Source organism: Watersipora subatra, chromosome 11 (genome assembly GCF_963576615.1).
Source record: "Watersipora subatra chromosome 11, tzWatSuba1.1, whole genome shotgun sequence".
Classification (NCBI taxonomy): domain Eukaryota; kingdom Metazoa; phylum Bryozoa; class Gymnolaemata; order Cheilostomatida; family Watersiporidae; genus Watersipora; species Watersipora subatra.
Genome location: NC_088718.1, coordinates 12,408,286 through 12,425,853, shown reverse-complemented (window position 1 = coordinate 12,425,853; position 17,568 = coordinate 12,408,286).

The window sequence follows — 17,568 nt, the reverse complement described above, 5'->3', positions numbered from 1 at the left end:
TGAAGAAGTGTTTTATACCTAGTGTGGCACTGCATAAGTGTTTTATACCTAGTGTGGCACTGCAAAAGTGTTTTATACCTAGTGTGGCGCTGCAGAAGTGTTTTATACCTAGTGTAGCATTGAAGAAGTGTTTTATACCTAGTGTGGCACTGAAGAAGTGTTTTATACCTAGTGTGGTACTGCAGAAGTGTTTTATACGTAGTGTAGCACTGAAGAAGTGTTTTATACCTAGTGTGGTACTGCAGAAGTGTTTTATACGTAGTGTAGTACTGCAGAAGTGTTTTATACCTAGTGTAGCATTGAAGAAGTGTTTTATACCTAGTGTGGCACTGCATAAGTGTTTTATACCTAGTGTGGCACTGCAAAAGTGTTTTATACCTAGTGTGGCACTGCAGAAGTGTTTTATACCTAGTGTAGCATTGAAGAAGTGTTTTATACCTAGTGTGGCACTGCAGAAGTGTTTTATACCTAGTGTGGCACTGCAGAAGTGTTTTATACCTAGTGTAGCACTGAAGAAGTGTTTTATACCTCGCGTGGCACTGAAGAAGTGTTTTATACCTAGTGTAGCACTGCAGTAGTGTTTTATACCTAGTGTGGTACTGCATAAGTGTTTTATAATTAGTGTAGCGCTGCAGAAGTGTTTTATACCTAGTGTAGCACTGCAGAAGTGTGTTATACCTAGTGTAGCACTGCAGAGGTGCTTTATACCTAGTGTAGCACTGCAGAAGTGTTTTATACCTAGTGTGGCACTGCAGAAGTGTTTTATACCTAGTGTAGCACTGAAGAAGTGTTTTATACCTAGTGTGGTACTGCAGAAGTGTTTTATACGTAGTGTAGTACTGCAGAAGTGTTTTATACCTAGTGTAGCATTGAAGAAGTGTTTTATACCTAGTGTGGCACTGCATAAGTGTTTTATACCTAGTGTGGCACTGCAGAAGTGTTTTATACCTAGTGTGGCACTGCATAAGTGTTTTATACCTAGTGTAGCACTGAAGAAGTGTTTTATACCTAGTGTGGTACTGCAGAAGTGTTTTATACGTAGTGTAGTACTGCAGAAGTGTTTTATACCTAGTGTAGCATTGAAGAAGTGTTTTATACCTAGTGTGGCACTGCATAAGTGTTTTATACCTAGTGTGGCACTGCAAAAGTGTTTTATACCTAGTGTGGCACTGCAGAAGTGTTTTATACCTAGTGTAGCATTGAAGAAGTGTTTTATACCTAGTGTGGCACTGCAGAAGTGTTTTATACCTAGTGTGGCACTGCAGAAGTGTTTTATACCTAGTGTAGCACTGAAGAAGTGTTTTATACCTCGCGTGGCACTGAAGAAGTGTTTTATACCTAGTGTAGCACTGCAGTAGTGTTTTATACCTAGTGTGGTACTGCATAAGTGTTTTATAATTAGTGTAGCGCTGCAGAAGTGTTTTATACCTAGTGTAGCACTGCAGAAGTGTGTTATACCTAGTGTAGCACTGCAGAGGTGCTTTATACCTAGTGTAGCACTGCAGAAGTGTTTTATACCTAGTGTGGCACTGCAGAAGTGTTTTATGCCTGGTGTGGTACTGCGGAAGTGTTTTATACCTAATGTACCACTGAAAAAGTGTTTTATACCTAGTGTAGCACTGCAGAAGTGTTTTATACCTAGTGTGGCACTGCAGAAGTGTTTTATACCTAGTGTGGTACTGCAGAAGTATTTTATACCTAGTGTAGCACTGCAGAAATGTTTTATACCTAGTGTAGCATTGCATAAGTGTTTTATACCTCGTGTGGCACTGAAGATGTGCTTTATACCTAGAGTAGCACTGAAGAAGCGTTTTATACCTAGTGTGGCACTGGAGAAGTGTTTTATACTTAGTGTGGCACTGCAGAAGTGTTTTATACCTAGTGTGGCACTGCAGAAGTGTTTTATACTTAGTGTAGCACTGCGGAAGTGTTTTTTACCTAGTGTAGCACTACGAAAATGTTTTATACCTAGTGTAGCACTGCAAAAGTGTTTTATACCTAGTGTAGCACTGCAAAAGTGTTTTAGACCTGGTGTGGCACTGCATAAGTGTTTTATACCTAGTGTGGCACTGCAGAAGTGTTTTATACCTAGTGTGGCACTGCAGAAGTGTTTTATACCTAGTGAAGCACTGCAGAAGTGTTTTATACCTAGTGTGGCACTGAACAAGTGTTTTATACCTAGTGTATCATTGCAGAAGTGTCTTATACCTACTGTGGCACTGCAGAAGTGTTTTATACCTAGTGTGGTACTGCAGAAGTGTTTTATACTTAGTGTAGCACTGCTGAGGTGCGTTATACCTAGTGTAGCACTGCAGAAGTGTTTTATACCTAGTGTAGCACTGCAGAAGTGTTTTATACCTAGTGTGACACTGCAGAAGTGTTTTATACCTAGTGTGGCATTGCAGAAGTGTTTTATACCTACTGTGGTACTGCAGAAGTGTTTTATACCTAGTGTAGTACTGTAGAAGTGTTTTATACCTAGTGTGGCACTGCAGAAGTGTTTTATACCTAGTGTGGCACTGCAGAAGTGTTTTATACCTAGTGTGGTACTGCAGAAGTGTTTTATACCCAGTGTAGCACTGCAGAAGTGTTTTATACTTAGTGTGGCACTGCAAAATTTTTTTATACCTAGTGTGGTACTGCAGAAGTGTTTTATACCTAGTGTAGCACTGCAGAAGTGTTTTAAACCTAGTGTAGCACTGCAGAGGTGCTTTATACCTAGTGTAGCGCTGCAGAAGTGTTTTATACCTAGTGTAGCACTGCAGAAGTGTTTTATCCCTAGTGTGGCACTGCAGAAGTGTTTTATACCTAGTGTAGAACTGAAGAGGTGCTTTATACCTAGTGTAGCACTGCAGAAGTGTTTTATACCTAGTGTGGCACTGCAGAAGTGTTTTATACTTAGTGTGACACTGCAGAAGTGTTTTATACCTAGTGTGGTACTGCAGAAGTGTTTTATACTTAGTGTGGCATTGCATAAGTGTTTTATACTTAGTGTAGCACTGCTGAGGTGCGTTACACCTAGTGTAGCACTGCAGAAGTGTTTTATACCTTGTGTAGCAATGAAGAAATGTTTTATACCTAGTGTGACACTGCAGAAGTGTTTTATACCTAGTGTGACACTGCAGAAGTGTTTTAGACCTGGTGTGGCACTGCAGAAGTGTTTTATACCTAGTGTGGCACTGCAGAAGTGTTTTATACCTAGTGTAGAACTGAAGAGGTGCTTTATACCTAGTGTAGCACTGCAGAAGTGTTTTATACCTAGTGTGGCACTGCAGAAGTGTTTTATACTTAGTGTGACACTGCAGAAGTGTTTTATACCTAGTGTTGTACTGCAGAAGTGTTTTATACCTAGTGTGGCATTGCATAAGTGTTTTATCCTTAGTGTAGCACTGCTGAGGTGCGTTATACCTAGTGTAGCACTGCAGAAGTGTTTTATACCTAGTGTGGCACTGCAGATGTGTTTTATACCTAGTGTGACACTGCAGAAGTGTTTTATACCTAGTGTGGTACTGCAGTGTTTATACAGAAGTGTTTTATACCTAAGGTAGCACCACAGAAGTGTTTTATCCCTGGTGTAGCCCTGCAGAAGTGTTTTATACCTACTGTGGCACTGCAGAAGTGTTTTATACCTAGTGTAGCACTGCAGAAGTGTTTTATACCTAGTGTGGCATTGCAGAAGTGTTTTATACCTACTGTGGTACTGCAGAAGTGTTTTATACCTAGTGTAGTACTGTAGAAGTGTTTTATACCTAGTGTGGCACTGCAGAAGTGTTTTATACTGAGTGTAGCACTGCAGAGGTGCTTTATACCTAGTGTAGCACTGCAGAAGTGTTTTCTACTTAGTGTGGCATTACTGAAGTGTTTTATACCTAGTGTAGCACTGCAGAGGTGCTTTATACATAGTGTAGCACTGCAGAAATGTTTTCTACCTAGTGTAGCACTGCAGAAGTGTTTTATACCTAGTGTAGCATTGCATAAGTGTTTTATACCTCGTGTGGCACTGAAGATGTGCTTTATACCTAGAGTAGCACTGAAGAAGCGTTTTATACCTAGTGTGGCACTGGAGAAGTGTTTTATACTTAGTGTGGCACTGCAGAAGTGTTTTATACCTAGTCTGGCACTGCAGAAGTGTTTTATACTTAGTGTAGCACTGCGGAAGTGTTTTTTACCTAGTGTAGCACTACGAAAATGTTTTATACCTAGTGTAGCACTGCAAAAGTGTTTTATACCTATTGTAGCACTGCAAAAGTGTTTTAGACCTGGTGTGGCACTGCATAAGTGTTTTATACCTAGTGTGGCACTGCAGAAGTGGTTTATACCTAGTGTGGCACTGCAGAAGTGTTTTATACCTAGTGTGGCACTGCAGAAGTGTTTTATACCTAGTGTGGCACTGCAGAAGTGTTTTATACCTAGAGTAGCACTGAAGAAGTGTTTTATACCTAGTGTGGCACTGGAGAAGTGTTTTATACTTAGTGTGGCAATACAGAAGTGTTTTATACCTAGTTTGGCACTGCAGAAGTGTTTTATACTTAGTGTAGCACTGCGGAATTGTTTTATACCTAGTGTAGCACTACGAAAATGTTTTATACCTAGTGTAGCACTGCGAAGGTGTTTTATACCTAGGGTAGCACTGCAAAAGTGTTTTATACCTTATGTGGCACTGCAGAAGCGTTTTATACCTAGTATGGCACTGCAGAAGTGTTTTATACCAAGTGTCGCAGTGCAGAAGTAGTTTATACTTAGTGTGGCACTGCAGAAGTGTTTTATACCTAGTGTGGCACTGCAGAAGTGTTTTATACCTAGTGTGACACTGCAGAAGTGTTTTATACCTAGTGTGGCACTGAACAAGTGTTTTATACCTAGTGTATCATTGCAGAAGTGTCTTATACCTACTGTGGCACTGCAGAAGTGTTTTATACCTAGTGTGGTACTGCAGAAGTGTTTTATACTTAGTGTAGCACTGCTGAGGTGCGTTATACCTAGTGTAGCACTGCAGAAGTGTTTTATACCTAGTGTAGCACTGCAGAAGTGTTTTATACCTAGTGTGACACTGCAGAAGTGTTTTATACCTAGTGTGGCATTGCAGAAGTGTTTTATACGTACTGTGGTACTGCAGAAGTGTTTTATACCTAGTGTAGTACTGTAGAAGTGTTTTATACCTAGTGTGGCACTGCAGAAGTGTTTTATACCTAGTGTGGCACTGCAGAAGTGTTTTATACCTAGTGTGGTACTGCAGAAGTGTTTTATACCCAGTGTAGCACTGCAGAAGTGTTTTATACTTAGTGTGGCACTGCAAAATTTTTTTATACCTAGTGTGGTACTGCAGAAGTGTTTTATACCTAGTGTAGCACTGCAGAAGTGTTTTAAACCTAGTGTAGCACTGCAGAGGTGCTTTATACCTAGTGTAGCGCTGCAGGAGTGTTTTATACCTAGTGTAGCACTGCAGAAGTGTTTTATCCCTAGTGTGGCACTGCAGAAGTGTTTTATACCTAGTGTAGAACTGAAGAGGTGCTTTATACCTAGTGTAGCACTGCAGAAGTGTTTTATACCTAGTGTGGCACTGCAGAAGTGTTGTATACTTAGTGTGACACTGCAGAAGTGTTTTATACCTAGTGTGGTACTGCAGAAGTGTTTTATACTTAGTGTGGCATTGCATAAGTGTTTTATACTTAGTGTAGCACTGCTGAGGTGCGTTACACCTAGTGTAGCACTGCAGAAGTGTTTTATACCTAGTGTAGCAATGAAGAAATGTTTTATACCTAGTGTGACACTGCAGAAGTGTTTTAGACCTGGTGTGGCACTGCAGAAGTGTTTTATACCTAGTGTGGCACTGCAGAAGTGTTTTATACCTAGTGTAGAACTGAAGAGGTGCTTTATACCTAGTGTAGCACTGCAGAAGTGTTTTATACCTAGTGTGGCACTGCAGAAGTGTTTTATACTTAGTGTGACACTGCAGAAGTGTTTTATACCTAGTGTGGTACTGCAGAAGTGTTTTATACCTAGTGTGGCATTGCATAAGTGTTTTATACTTAGTGTAGCACTGCTGAGGTGCGTTATACCTAGTGTAGCACTGCAGAAGTGTTTTATACCTAGTGTGGCACTGCAGAAGTGTTTTATACCTAGTGTGACACTGCAGAAGTGTTTTATACCTAGTGTGGTACTGCAGTGTTTATACAGAAGTGTTTTATACCTAAGGTAGCGCCACAGAAGTGTTTTATCCCTGGTGTAGCCCTGCAGAAGTGTTTTATACCTACTGTGGCACTGCAGAAGTGTTTTATACCTAGTGTAGCACTGCAGAAGTGTTTTATACCTAGTGTGACACTGCAGAAGTGTTTTATACCTAGTGTGGCATTGCAGAAGTGTTTTATACCTACTGTGGTACTGCAGAAGTGTTTTATACCTAGTGTAGTACTGTAGAAGTGTTTTATACCTAGTGTGGCACTGCAGAAGTGTTTTATACTGAGTGTAGCACTGCAGAGGTGCTTTATACCTAGTGTAGCACTGCAGAAGTGTTTTCTACTTAGTGTGGCATTACTGAAGTGTTTTATACCTAGTGTAGCACTGCAGAGGTGCTTTATACATAGTGTAGCACTGCAGAAATGTTTTCTACCTAGTGTAGCACTGCAGAAGTGTTTTATACCTAGTGTAGCACTGCAGAAGTGTTTTATACCTAGTGTGGCACTACAGAAGTGTTTTATACCTAGTGTAGCACTGCAGAAGTGTTTTCTACTTAGTGTGGCATTGCAGAAGTGTTTTATACCTAGTGTAGCACTGCAGAGGTGCTTTATACATAGTGTAGCACTGCAGAAGTGTTTTCTACCTAGTGTAGCACTGCAGAAGTGTTTTATACCTAGTGTAGCACTGCAGAAGTGTTTTATACTTAGTGTAGCACTGCAGAAGTGTTTTCTACTTAGTGTGGCATTGCAGAAGTGTTTTATACCTCGTGTAGCACTGCAGAGGTGCTTTATACATAGTGTAGCACTGCAGAACTGTTTTCTACCTAGTGTAGCACTGCAGAAGTGTTTTATACCTAGTGTAGCATTGCAGAAGTGTTTTATACCTAGTGTAGCACTGCAGAAGTGTTTTCTACTTAGTGTGGCATTGCAGAAGTGTTTTATACCTAGTGTAGCACTGCAGAGGTGCTTTATACATAGTGTAGCACTACAGAAGTGTTTTCTACCTAGTGTAGCACTGCAGAAGTGTTTTATACTGAGTGTAGCACTGCAGAGGTGCTTTATACATAGTGTAGCACTGCAGAAGTGTTTTCTACCTAGTGTAGCACTGCAGAAGTGTTTTATACCTAGTGTAGCACTGCAGAGGTGTTTTATACCTAGTGCGGTACTACAGAAGTGTTTTATACCTAGTGTAGCACTGCAGAAGTGTTTTATACCTAGTGTCGCACTGAAGAAGTGTTTTATACCTAGTGTGGTACTGCAGAAGTGTTTTATACCTAGTGTCGCACTGAAGAAGTGTTTTATACCTAGTGTGACACTGCAGAAGTGTTTTATACCTAGTGTGGTACTGCAGAAGTGTTTTATACGTAGTGTGGTACTGCAGAAGTGCTTTATACTTAGTGTGACACTGCAGAAGTGTTTTATACTTAGTGTAGCACTGCAGAAGTGTTTTATACCTAGTGTCGCACTGAAGAAGTGTTTTATACCTAGTGTGACACTGCAGAAGTGTTTTATACCTAGTGTGGTACTGAAGAAGTGTTTTATACCTAGTGTGGTACTGCAGAAGTGTTTTATACCTAGTGAAGCACTGCAGAAGTGTTTTACACCTAGAGTAGCACTGCAGAAGTGTTTTATACCTAGTGTCGCACTGAAGAAGTGTTTTATACCTAGTGTGACACTGCAGAAGTGTTTTATACCTAGTGTGGTACTGCAGAAGTGTTTTATACGTAGTGTCGCACTGAAGAAGTGTTTTATACCTAGTGTGACACTGCAGATGTGTTTTATACCTAGTGTGGTACTGCAGAAGTGTTTTATACGTAGTGTGGTACTGCAGAAGTGCTTTATACTTAGTGTGACACTGCAGAAGTGTTTTATACTTAGTGTGACACTGCAGAAGTGTTTTATACCTAGTGAAGCACTGCAGAAGTGTTTTACACCTAGTGTAGCACTGCAGAATTGTTTTATACCTAGTGTCGCACTGAAGAAGTGTTTTATACCTCGTGTGGCACTGAAGAAGTGTTTTATACCTAGTGTCGCACAGCAGAAGTGTTTTATACCTAGTGTGGTACTGCAGAAGTGTTTTATACGTAGTGTAGTACTGCAGAAGTGTTTTATACCTAGTGTGACACTGCAGAAGTGTTTTATACCTAGTGTAGCATTGAAGAAGTGTTTTATACCTAGTGTGGCACTGCATAAGTGTTTTATACCTAGTGTGGTACTGCAGAAGTGTTTTATACGTAGTGTAGTACTGCAGAAGTGTTTTATACTTAGTGTGACACTGCAGAAGTGTTTTATACCTAGTGTAGCATTGAAGAAGTGTTTTATACCTAGTGTGGCACTGCATAAGTGTTTTATACCTAGTGTGGCACTGCAAAAGTGTTTTATACCTAGTGTGGCACTGCAGAAGTGTTTTATACCTAGTGTAGCATTGAAGAAGTGTTTTATACCTAGTGTGGCACTGCAGAAGTGTTTTATACCTAGTGTGGCACTGCAGAAGTGTTTTATACCTAGTGTAGCACTGAAGAAGTGTTTTATACCTCGCGTGGCACTGAAGAAGTGTTTTATACCTAGTGTAGCACTGCAGTAGTGTTTTATACCTAGTGTGGTACTGCATAAGTGTTTTATACTTAGTGTAGCGCTGCAGAAGTGTTTTATACCTAGTGTAGCACTGCAAAAGTGTGTTATACCTAGTGTAGCACTGCAGAGGTGCTTTATACCTAGTGTAGCACTGCAGAAGTGTTTTATACCTAGTGTGGCACTGCAGAAGTGTTTTATACCTAGTGTAGCACTGCAGAAGTGTTTTATACCTAGTGTGGTACTGCGAAAGTTTTTTATACCTAATGTACCACTGAAAAAGTGTTTTATACCTAGTGTGGCACTGCAGAAGTGTTTTATGCCTAGTGTGGTACTGCGGAAGTGTTTTATACCTAATGTACCACTGAAAAAGTGTTTTGTACCTAGTGTAGCACTGCAGAAGTGTTTTATACCTAGTGTGGCACTGCAGAAGTGTTTTATACCTAGTGTGGTACTGCAGAAGTATTTTATACCTAGTGTAGCACTGCAGAAATGTTTTATACCTAGTGTAGCATTGCATAAGTGTTTTATACCTCGTGTGGCACTGAAGATGTGCTTTATACCTAGAGTAGCACTGAAGAAGCGTTTTATACCTAGTGTGGCACTGGAGAAGTGTTTTATACTTAGTGTGGCACTGCAGAAGTGTTTTATACCTAGTGTGGCACTGCAGAAGTGTTTTATACTTAGTGTAGCACTGCGGAAGTGTTTTTTACCTAGTGTAGCACTACGAAAATGTTTTATACCTAGTGTAGCACTGCAAAAGTGTTTTATACCTAGTGTAGCACTGCAAAAGTGTTTTAGACCTGGTGTGGCACTGCATAAGTGTTTTATACCTAGTGTGGCACTGCAGAAGTGTTTTATACCTAGTGTGGCACTGCAGAAGTGTTTTATACCTAGTGTGGCACTGCAGAAGTGTTTTATACCTAGTGTGGCACTGCAGAAGTGTTTTATACCTAGAGTAGCACTGCAGAAGTGTTTTATACCTAGTGTGGCACTACAGAAGTGTTTTATACCTAGTGTAGCACTGCAGAAGTGTTTTCTACTTAGTGTGGCATTGCAGAAGTGTTTTATACCTAGTGTAGCACTGCAGAGGTGCTTTATACATAGTGTAGCACTGCAGAAGTGTTTTCTACCTAGTGTAGCACTGCAGAAGTGTTTTATACCTAGTGTAGCACTGCAGAAGTGTTTTATACTTAGTGTAGCACTGCAGAAGTGTTTTCTACTTAGTGTGGCATTGCAGAAGTGTTTTATACCTCGTGTAGCACTGCAGAGGTGCTTTATACATAGTGTAGCACTGCAGAACTGTTTTCTACCTAGTGTAGCACTGCAGAAGTGTTTTATACCTAGTGTAGCATTGCAGAAGTGTTTTATACCTAGTGTAGCACTGCAGAAGTGTTTTCTACTTAGTGTGGCATTGCAGAAGTGTTTTATACCTAGTGTAGCACTGCAGAGGTGCTTTATACATAGTGTAGCACTACAGAAGTGTTTTCTACCTAGTGTAGCACTGCAGAAGTGTTTTATACTGAGTGTAGCACTGCAGAGGTGCTTTATACATAGTGTAGCACTGCAGAAGTGTTTTCTACCTAGTGTAGCACTGCAGAAGTGTTTTATACCTAGTGTAGCACTGCAGAGGTGTTTTATACCTAGTGCGGTACTACAGAAGTGTTTTATACCTAGTGTAGCACTGCAGAAGTGTTTTATACCTAGTGTCGCACTGAAGAAGTGTTTTATACCTAGTGTGGTACTGCAGAAGTGTTTTATACCTAGTGTCGCACTGAAGAAGTGTTTTATACCTAGTGTGACACTGCAGAAGTGTTTTATACCTAGTGTGGTACTGCAGAAGTGTTTTATACGTAGTGTGGTACTGCAGAAGTGCTTTATACTTAGTGTGACACTGCAGAAGTGTTTTATACTTAGTGTAGCACTGCAGAAGTGTTTTATACCTAGTGTCGCACTGAAGAAGTGTTTTATACATAGTGTGACACTGCAGAAGTGTTTTATACCTAGTGTGGTACTGAAGAAGTGTTTTATACCTAGTGTGGTACTGCAGAAGTGTTTTATACCTAGTGAAGCACTGCAGAAGTGTTTTACACCTAGAGTAGCACTGCAGAAGTGTTTTATACCTAGTGTCGCACTGAAGAAGTGTTTTATACCTAGTGTGACACTGCAGAAGTGTTTTATACCTAGTGTGGTACTGCAGAAGTGTTTTATACGTAGTGTCGCACTGAAGAAGTGTTTTATACCTAGTGTGACACTGCAGAAGTGTTTTATACCTAGTGTGGTACTGCAGAAGTGTTTTATACGTAGTGTGGTACTGCAGAAGTGCTTTATACTTAGTGTGACACTGCAGAAGTGTTTTATACTTAGTGTGACACTGCAGAAGTGTTTTATACCTAGTGAAGCACTGCAGAAGTGTTTTACACCTAGTGTAGCACTGCAGAAGTGTTTTATACCTAGTGTCGCACTGAAGAAGTGTTTTATACCTCGTGTGGCACTGAAGAAGTGTTTTATACCTAGTGTCGCACAGCAGAAGTGTTTTATACCTAGTGTGGTACTGCAGAAGTGTTTTATACGTAGTGTAGTACTGCAGAAGTGTTTTATACCTAGTGTGACACTGCAGAAGTGTTTTATACCTAGTGTAGCATTGAAGAAGTGTTTTATACCTAGTGTGGCACTGCAGAAGTGTTTTATACCTAGTGTAGCACTGCAGAAGTGTTTTATACCTAGTGTAGAACTGATGAGGTGCTTTATACCTAGTGTAGCACTGCAGAAGTGTTTTATACCTAGTGTGACACTGCAGAAGTGTTTTATACCTAGTGTGGTACTGCAGAAGTGTTTTATACGTAGTGTAGTACTGCAGAAGTGTTTTATACTTAGTGTGACACTGCAGAAGTGTTTTATACCTAGTGTAGCATTGAAGAAGTGTTTTATACCTAGTGTGGCACTGCATAAGTGTTTTATACCTAGTGTGGCACTGCAAAAGTGTTTTATACCTAGTGTGGCACTGCAGAAGTGTTTTATACCTAGTGTAGCATTGAAGAAGTGTTTTATACCTAGTGTGGCACTGCAGAAGTGTTTTATACCTAGTGTGGCACTGCAGAAGTGTTTTATACCTAGTGTAGCACTGAAGAAGTGTTTTATACCTCGCGTGGCACTGAAGAAGTGTTTTATACCTAGTGTAGCACTGCAGTAGTGTTTTATACCTAGTGTGGTACTGCATAAGTGTTTTATACTTAGTGTAGCGCTGCAGAAGTGTTTTATACCTAGTGTAGCACTGCAAAAGTGTGTTATACCTAGTGTAGCACTGCAGAGGTGCTTTATACCTAGTGTAGCACTGCAGAAGTGTTTTATACCTAGTGTGGCACTGCAGAAGTGTTTTATACCTAGTGTAGCACTGCAGAAGTGTTTTATACCTAGTGTGGTACTGCGAAAGTTTTTTATACCTAATGTACCACTGAAAAAGTGTTTTATACCTAGTGTGGCACTGCAGAAGTGTTTTATGCCTAGTGTGGTACTGCGGAAGTGTTTTATACCTAATGTACCACTGAAAAAGTGTTTTATACCTAGTGTAGCACTGCAGAAGTGTTTTATACCTAGTGTGGCACTGCAGAAGTGTTTTATACCTAGTGTGGTACTGCAGAAGTATTTTATACCTAGTGTAGCACTGCAGAAATGTTTTATACCTAGTGTGGTACTGCAGAAGTGTTTTATACCTAGTGTAGCACTGCAGAAGTGTTTTATACCTAGTGTGGTACTGCGAAAGTTTTTTATACCTAATGTACCACTGAAAAAGTGTTTTATACCTAGTGTGGCACTGCAGAAGTGTTTTATGCCTAGTGTGGTACTGCGGAAGTGTTTTATACCTAATGTACCACTGAAAAAGTGTTTTATACCTAGTGTAGCACTGCAGAAGTGTTTTATACCTAGTGTGGCACTGCAGAAGTGTTTTATACCTAGTGTGGTACTGCAGAAGTATTTTATACCTAGTGTAGCACTGCAGAAGTGTTTTATACCTAGTGTAGCATTGCATAAGTGTTTTATACCTCGTGTGGCACTGAAGATGTGCTTTATACCTAGAGTAGCACTGAAGAAGCGTTTTATACCTAGTGTGGCACTGGAGAAGTGTTTTATACTTAGTGTGGCACTGCAGAAGTGTTTTATACCTAGTGTGGCACTGCAGAAGTGTTTTATACTTAGTGTAGCACTGCGGAAGTGTTTTTTACCTAGTGTAGCACTACGAAAATGTTTTATACCTAGTGTAGCACTGCAAAAGTGTTTTATACCTAGTGTAGCACTGCAAAAGTGTTTTAGACCTGGTGTGGCACTGCATAAGTGTTTTATACCTAGTGTGGCACTGCAGAAGTGTTTTATACCTAGTGTGGCACTGCAGAAGTGTTTTATACCTAGTGTGGCACTGCAGAAGTGTTTTATACCTAGTGTGGCACTGCAGAAGTGTTTTATACCTAGAGTAGCACTGAAGAAGTGTTTTATACCTAGTGTGGCACTGGAGAAGTGTTTTATACTTAGTGTGGCAATGCAGAAGTGTTTTATACCTAGTTTGGCACTGCAGAAGTGTTTTATACTTAGTGTAGCACTGCGGAATTGTTTTATACCTAGTGTAGCACTACGAAAATGTTTTATACCTAGTGTAGCACTGCGAAGGTGTTTTATACCTAGGGTAGCACTGCAAAAGTCTTTTATACCTTATGTGACACTGCAGAAGCGTTTTATACCTAGTATGGCACTGCAGAAGTGTTTTATACCAAGTGTCGCACTGCAGAAGTGTTTTATACTTAGTGTGGCACTGCAGAAGTGTTTTATACCTAGTGTGGCACTGCAGAAGTGTTTTATACCTAGTGTGACACTGCAGAAGTGTTTTATACCTAGTGTGGCACTGAACAAGTGTTTTATACCTAGTGTATCATTGCAGAAGTGTCTTATACCTACTGTGGCACTGCAGAAGTGTTTTATACCTAGTGTGGTACTGCAGAAGTGTTTTATACTTAGTGTAGCACTGCTGAGGTGCGTTATACCTAGTGTAGCACTGCAGAAGTGTTTTATACCTAGTGTAGCACTGCAGAAGTGTTTTATACCTAGTGTGACACTGCAGAAGTGTTTTATACCTAGTGTGGCATTGCAGAAGTGTTTTATACCTACTGTGGTACTGCAGAAGTGTTTTATACCTAGTGTAGTACTGTAGAAGTGTTTTATACCTAGTCTGGCACTGCAGAAGTGTTTTATACCTAGTGTGGCACTGCAGAAGTGTTTTATACCTAGTGTAGCCCTGCAGAAGTGTTTTATACCTAGTGTGACACTGCAGAAGTGTTTTATACCTAGTGTGGCATTGCAGAAGTGTTTTATACCTACTGTGGCACTGCAGAAGTGTTTTATACCTAGTGTGGTATTGCAGAAGTGTTTTATACTTAGTGTAGCACTGCTGAGGTGCGTTATACCTAGTGTAGCACTGCAGAAGTGTTTTATACCTAGTGTAGCACTGCAGAAGTATTTTATACCTAGTGTAGCACTGCAGAAGTGTTTTATAACTAGTGTGGCACTGCAGAGGTGCTTTATACCCAGTGTAGCACTGCAGAAGTGTTTTATACCTAGTGTGGTACTGCAGAAGTGTTTTATACCCAGTGTAGCACTGCAGAAGTGTTTTATACTTAGTGTGGCACTGCAAAAAATTTTTATACCTAGTGTGGTACTGCTGAAGTGTTTTATACCTAGTGTAGCACTGCAGAAGTGTTTTAAACCTAGTGTAGCACTGCAGAGGTGCTTTATACCTAGTGTAGCGCTGCAGAAGTGTTTTATACCTAGTGTAGCACTGCAGAAGTGTTTTATCCCTAGTGTGGCACTGCAGAAGTGTTTTATACCTAGTGTAGAACTGATGAGGTGCTTTATACCTAGTGTAGCACTGCAGAAGTGTTTTATACCTAGTGTGGCACTGCAGAAGTGTTTTATACTTAGTGTGACACTGCAGAAGTGTTTTATACTTAGTGTGGTACTGCAGAAGTGTTTTATACTTAGTGTGGCATTGCATAAGTGTTTTATACTTAGTGTAGCACTGCTGAGGTGCGTTACACATAGTGTAGCACTGCAGAAGTGTTTTATACCTAGTGTAGCAATGAAGAAATGTTTTATACCTAGTGTGACACTGCAGAAGTGTTTTAGACCTGGTGTGGCACTGCAGAAGTGTTTTATACCTAGTGTGGCACTGCAGAAGTGTTTTATACCTAGTGTAGAACTGAAGAGGTGCTTTATACCTAGTGTAGCACTGCAGAAGTGTTTTATACCTAGTGTGGCACTGCAGAAGTGTTTTATACTTAGTGTGACACTGCAGAAGTGTTTTATACCTAGTGTGGTACTGCAGAAGTGTTTTATACCTAGTGTGGCATTGCATAAGTGTTTTATACTTAGTGTAGCACTGCTGAGGTGCGTTATACCTAGTGTAGCACTGCAGAAGTGTTTTATACCTAGTGTGGCACTGCAGAAGTGTTTTATACCTAGTGTGACACTGCAGAAGTGTTTTATACCTAGTGTGGTACTGCAGTGTTTATACAGAAGTGTTTTATACCTAAGGTAGCACCACAGAAGTGTTTTATCCCTGGTGTAGCCCTGCAGAAGTGTTTTATACCTACTGTTGCACTGCAGAAGTGTTTTATACCTAGTGTAGCACTGCAGAAGTGTTTTATACCTAGTGTGACACTGCAGAAGTGTTTTATACCTAGTGTGGCATTGCAGAAGTGTTTTATACCTACTGTGGTACTGCAGAAGTGTTTTATACCTAGTGTAGTACTGTAGAAGTGTTTTATACCTAGTGTGGCACTGCAGAAGTGTTTTATACTGAGTGTAGCACTGCAGAGGTGCTTTATACCTAGTGTAGCACTGCAGAAGTGTTTTCTACTTAGTGTGGCATTACTGAAGTGTTTTATACCTAGTGTAGCACTGCAGAGGTGCTTTATACATAGTGTAGCACTGCAGAAATGTTTTCTACCTAGTGTGACACTGCAGAAGTGTTTTATACCTAGTGTGGCATTGCAGAAGTGTTTTATACCTACTGTGGTACTGCAGAAGTGTTTTATACCTAGTGTAGTACTGTAGAAGTGTTTTATACCTAGTGTGGCACTGCAGAAGTGTTTTATACTGAGTGTAGCACTGCAGAGGTGCTTTATACCTAGTGTAGCACTGCAGAAGTGTTTTCTACTTAGTGTGGCATTACTGAAGTGTTTTATACCTAGTGAAGCACTGCAGAAGTGTTTTATACCTAGTGTAGCACTGCAGAAGTGTTTTATACTTAGTGTAGCACTGAAGAAGTGTTTTATACCTAGTGTAGAACTGAAGAAGTGTTTTATACCTAGTGTAGCACTGCAGAAGTGTTTTATACCTAGTGTGGCACTACAGAAGTGTTTTATACCTAGTGTAGCACTGCAGAAGTGTTTTCTACTTAGTGTGGCATTGCAGAAGTGTTTTATACCTAGTGTAGCACTGCAGAGGTGCTTTATACATAGTGTAGCACTGCAGAAGTGTTTTCTACCTAGTGTAGCACTGCAGAAGTGTTTTATACCTAGTGTAGCACTGCAGAAGTGTTTTATACTTAGTGTAGCACTGCAGAAGTGTTTTCTACTTAGTGTGGCATTGCAGAAGTGTTTTATACCTCGTGTAGCACTGCAGAGGTGCTTTATACATAGTGTAGCACTGCAGAACTGTTTTCTACCTAGTGTAGCACTGCAGAAGTGTTTTATACCTAGTGTAGCATTGCAGAAGTGTTTTATACCTAGTGTAGCACTGCAGAAGTGTTTTCTACTTAGTGTGGCATTGCAGAAGTGTTTTATACCTAGTGTAGCACTGCAGAGGTGCTTTATACATAGTGTAGCACTACAGAAGTGTTTTCTACCTAGTGTAGCACTGCAGAAGTGTTTTATACTGAGTGTAGCACTGCAGAGGTGCTTTATACATAGTGTAGCACTGCAGAAGTGTTTTCTACCTAGTGTAGCACTGCAGAAGTGTTTTATACCTAGTGTAGCACTGCAGAGGTGTTTTATACCTAGTGCGGTACTACAGAAGTGTTTTATACCTAGTGTAGCACTGCAGAAGTGTTTTATACCTAGTGTCGCACTGAAGAAGTGTTTTATACCTAGTGTGGTACTGCAGAAGTGTTTTATACCTAGTGTCGCACTGAAGAAGTGTTTTATACCTAGTGTGACACTGCAGAAGTGTTTTATACCTAGTGTGGTACTGCAGAAGTGTTTTATACGTAGTGTGGTACTGCAGAAGTGCTTTATACTTAGTGTGACACTGCAGAAGTGTTTTATACTTAGTGTAGCACTGCAGAAGTGTTTTATACCTAGTGTCGCACTGAAGAAGTGTTTTATACCTAGTGTGACACTGCAGAAGTGTTTTATACCTAGTGTGGTACTGAAGAAGTGTTTTATACCTAGTGTGGTACTGCAGAAGTGTTTTATACCTAGTGAAGCACTGCAGAAGTGTTTTACACCTAGAGTAGCACTGCAGAAGTGTTTTATACCTAGTGTCGCACTGAAGAAGTGTTTTATACCTAGTGTGACACTGCAGAAGTGTTTTATACCTAGTGTGGTACTGCAGAAGTGTTTTATACGTAGTGTCGCACTGAAGAAGTGTTTTATACCTAGTGTGACACTGCAGAAGTGTTTTATACCTAGTGTGGTACTGCAGAAGTGTTTTATACGTAGTGTGGTACTGCAGAAGTGCTTTATACTTAGTGTGACACTGCAGAAGTGTTTTATACTTAGTGTGACACTGCAGAAGTGTTTTATACCTAGTGAAGCACTGCAGAAGTGTTTTA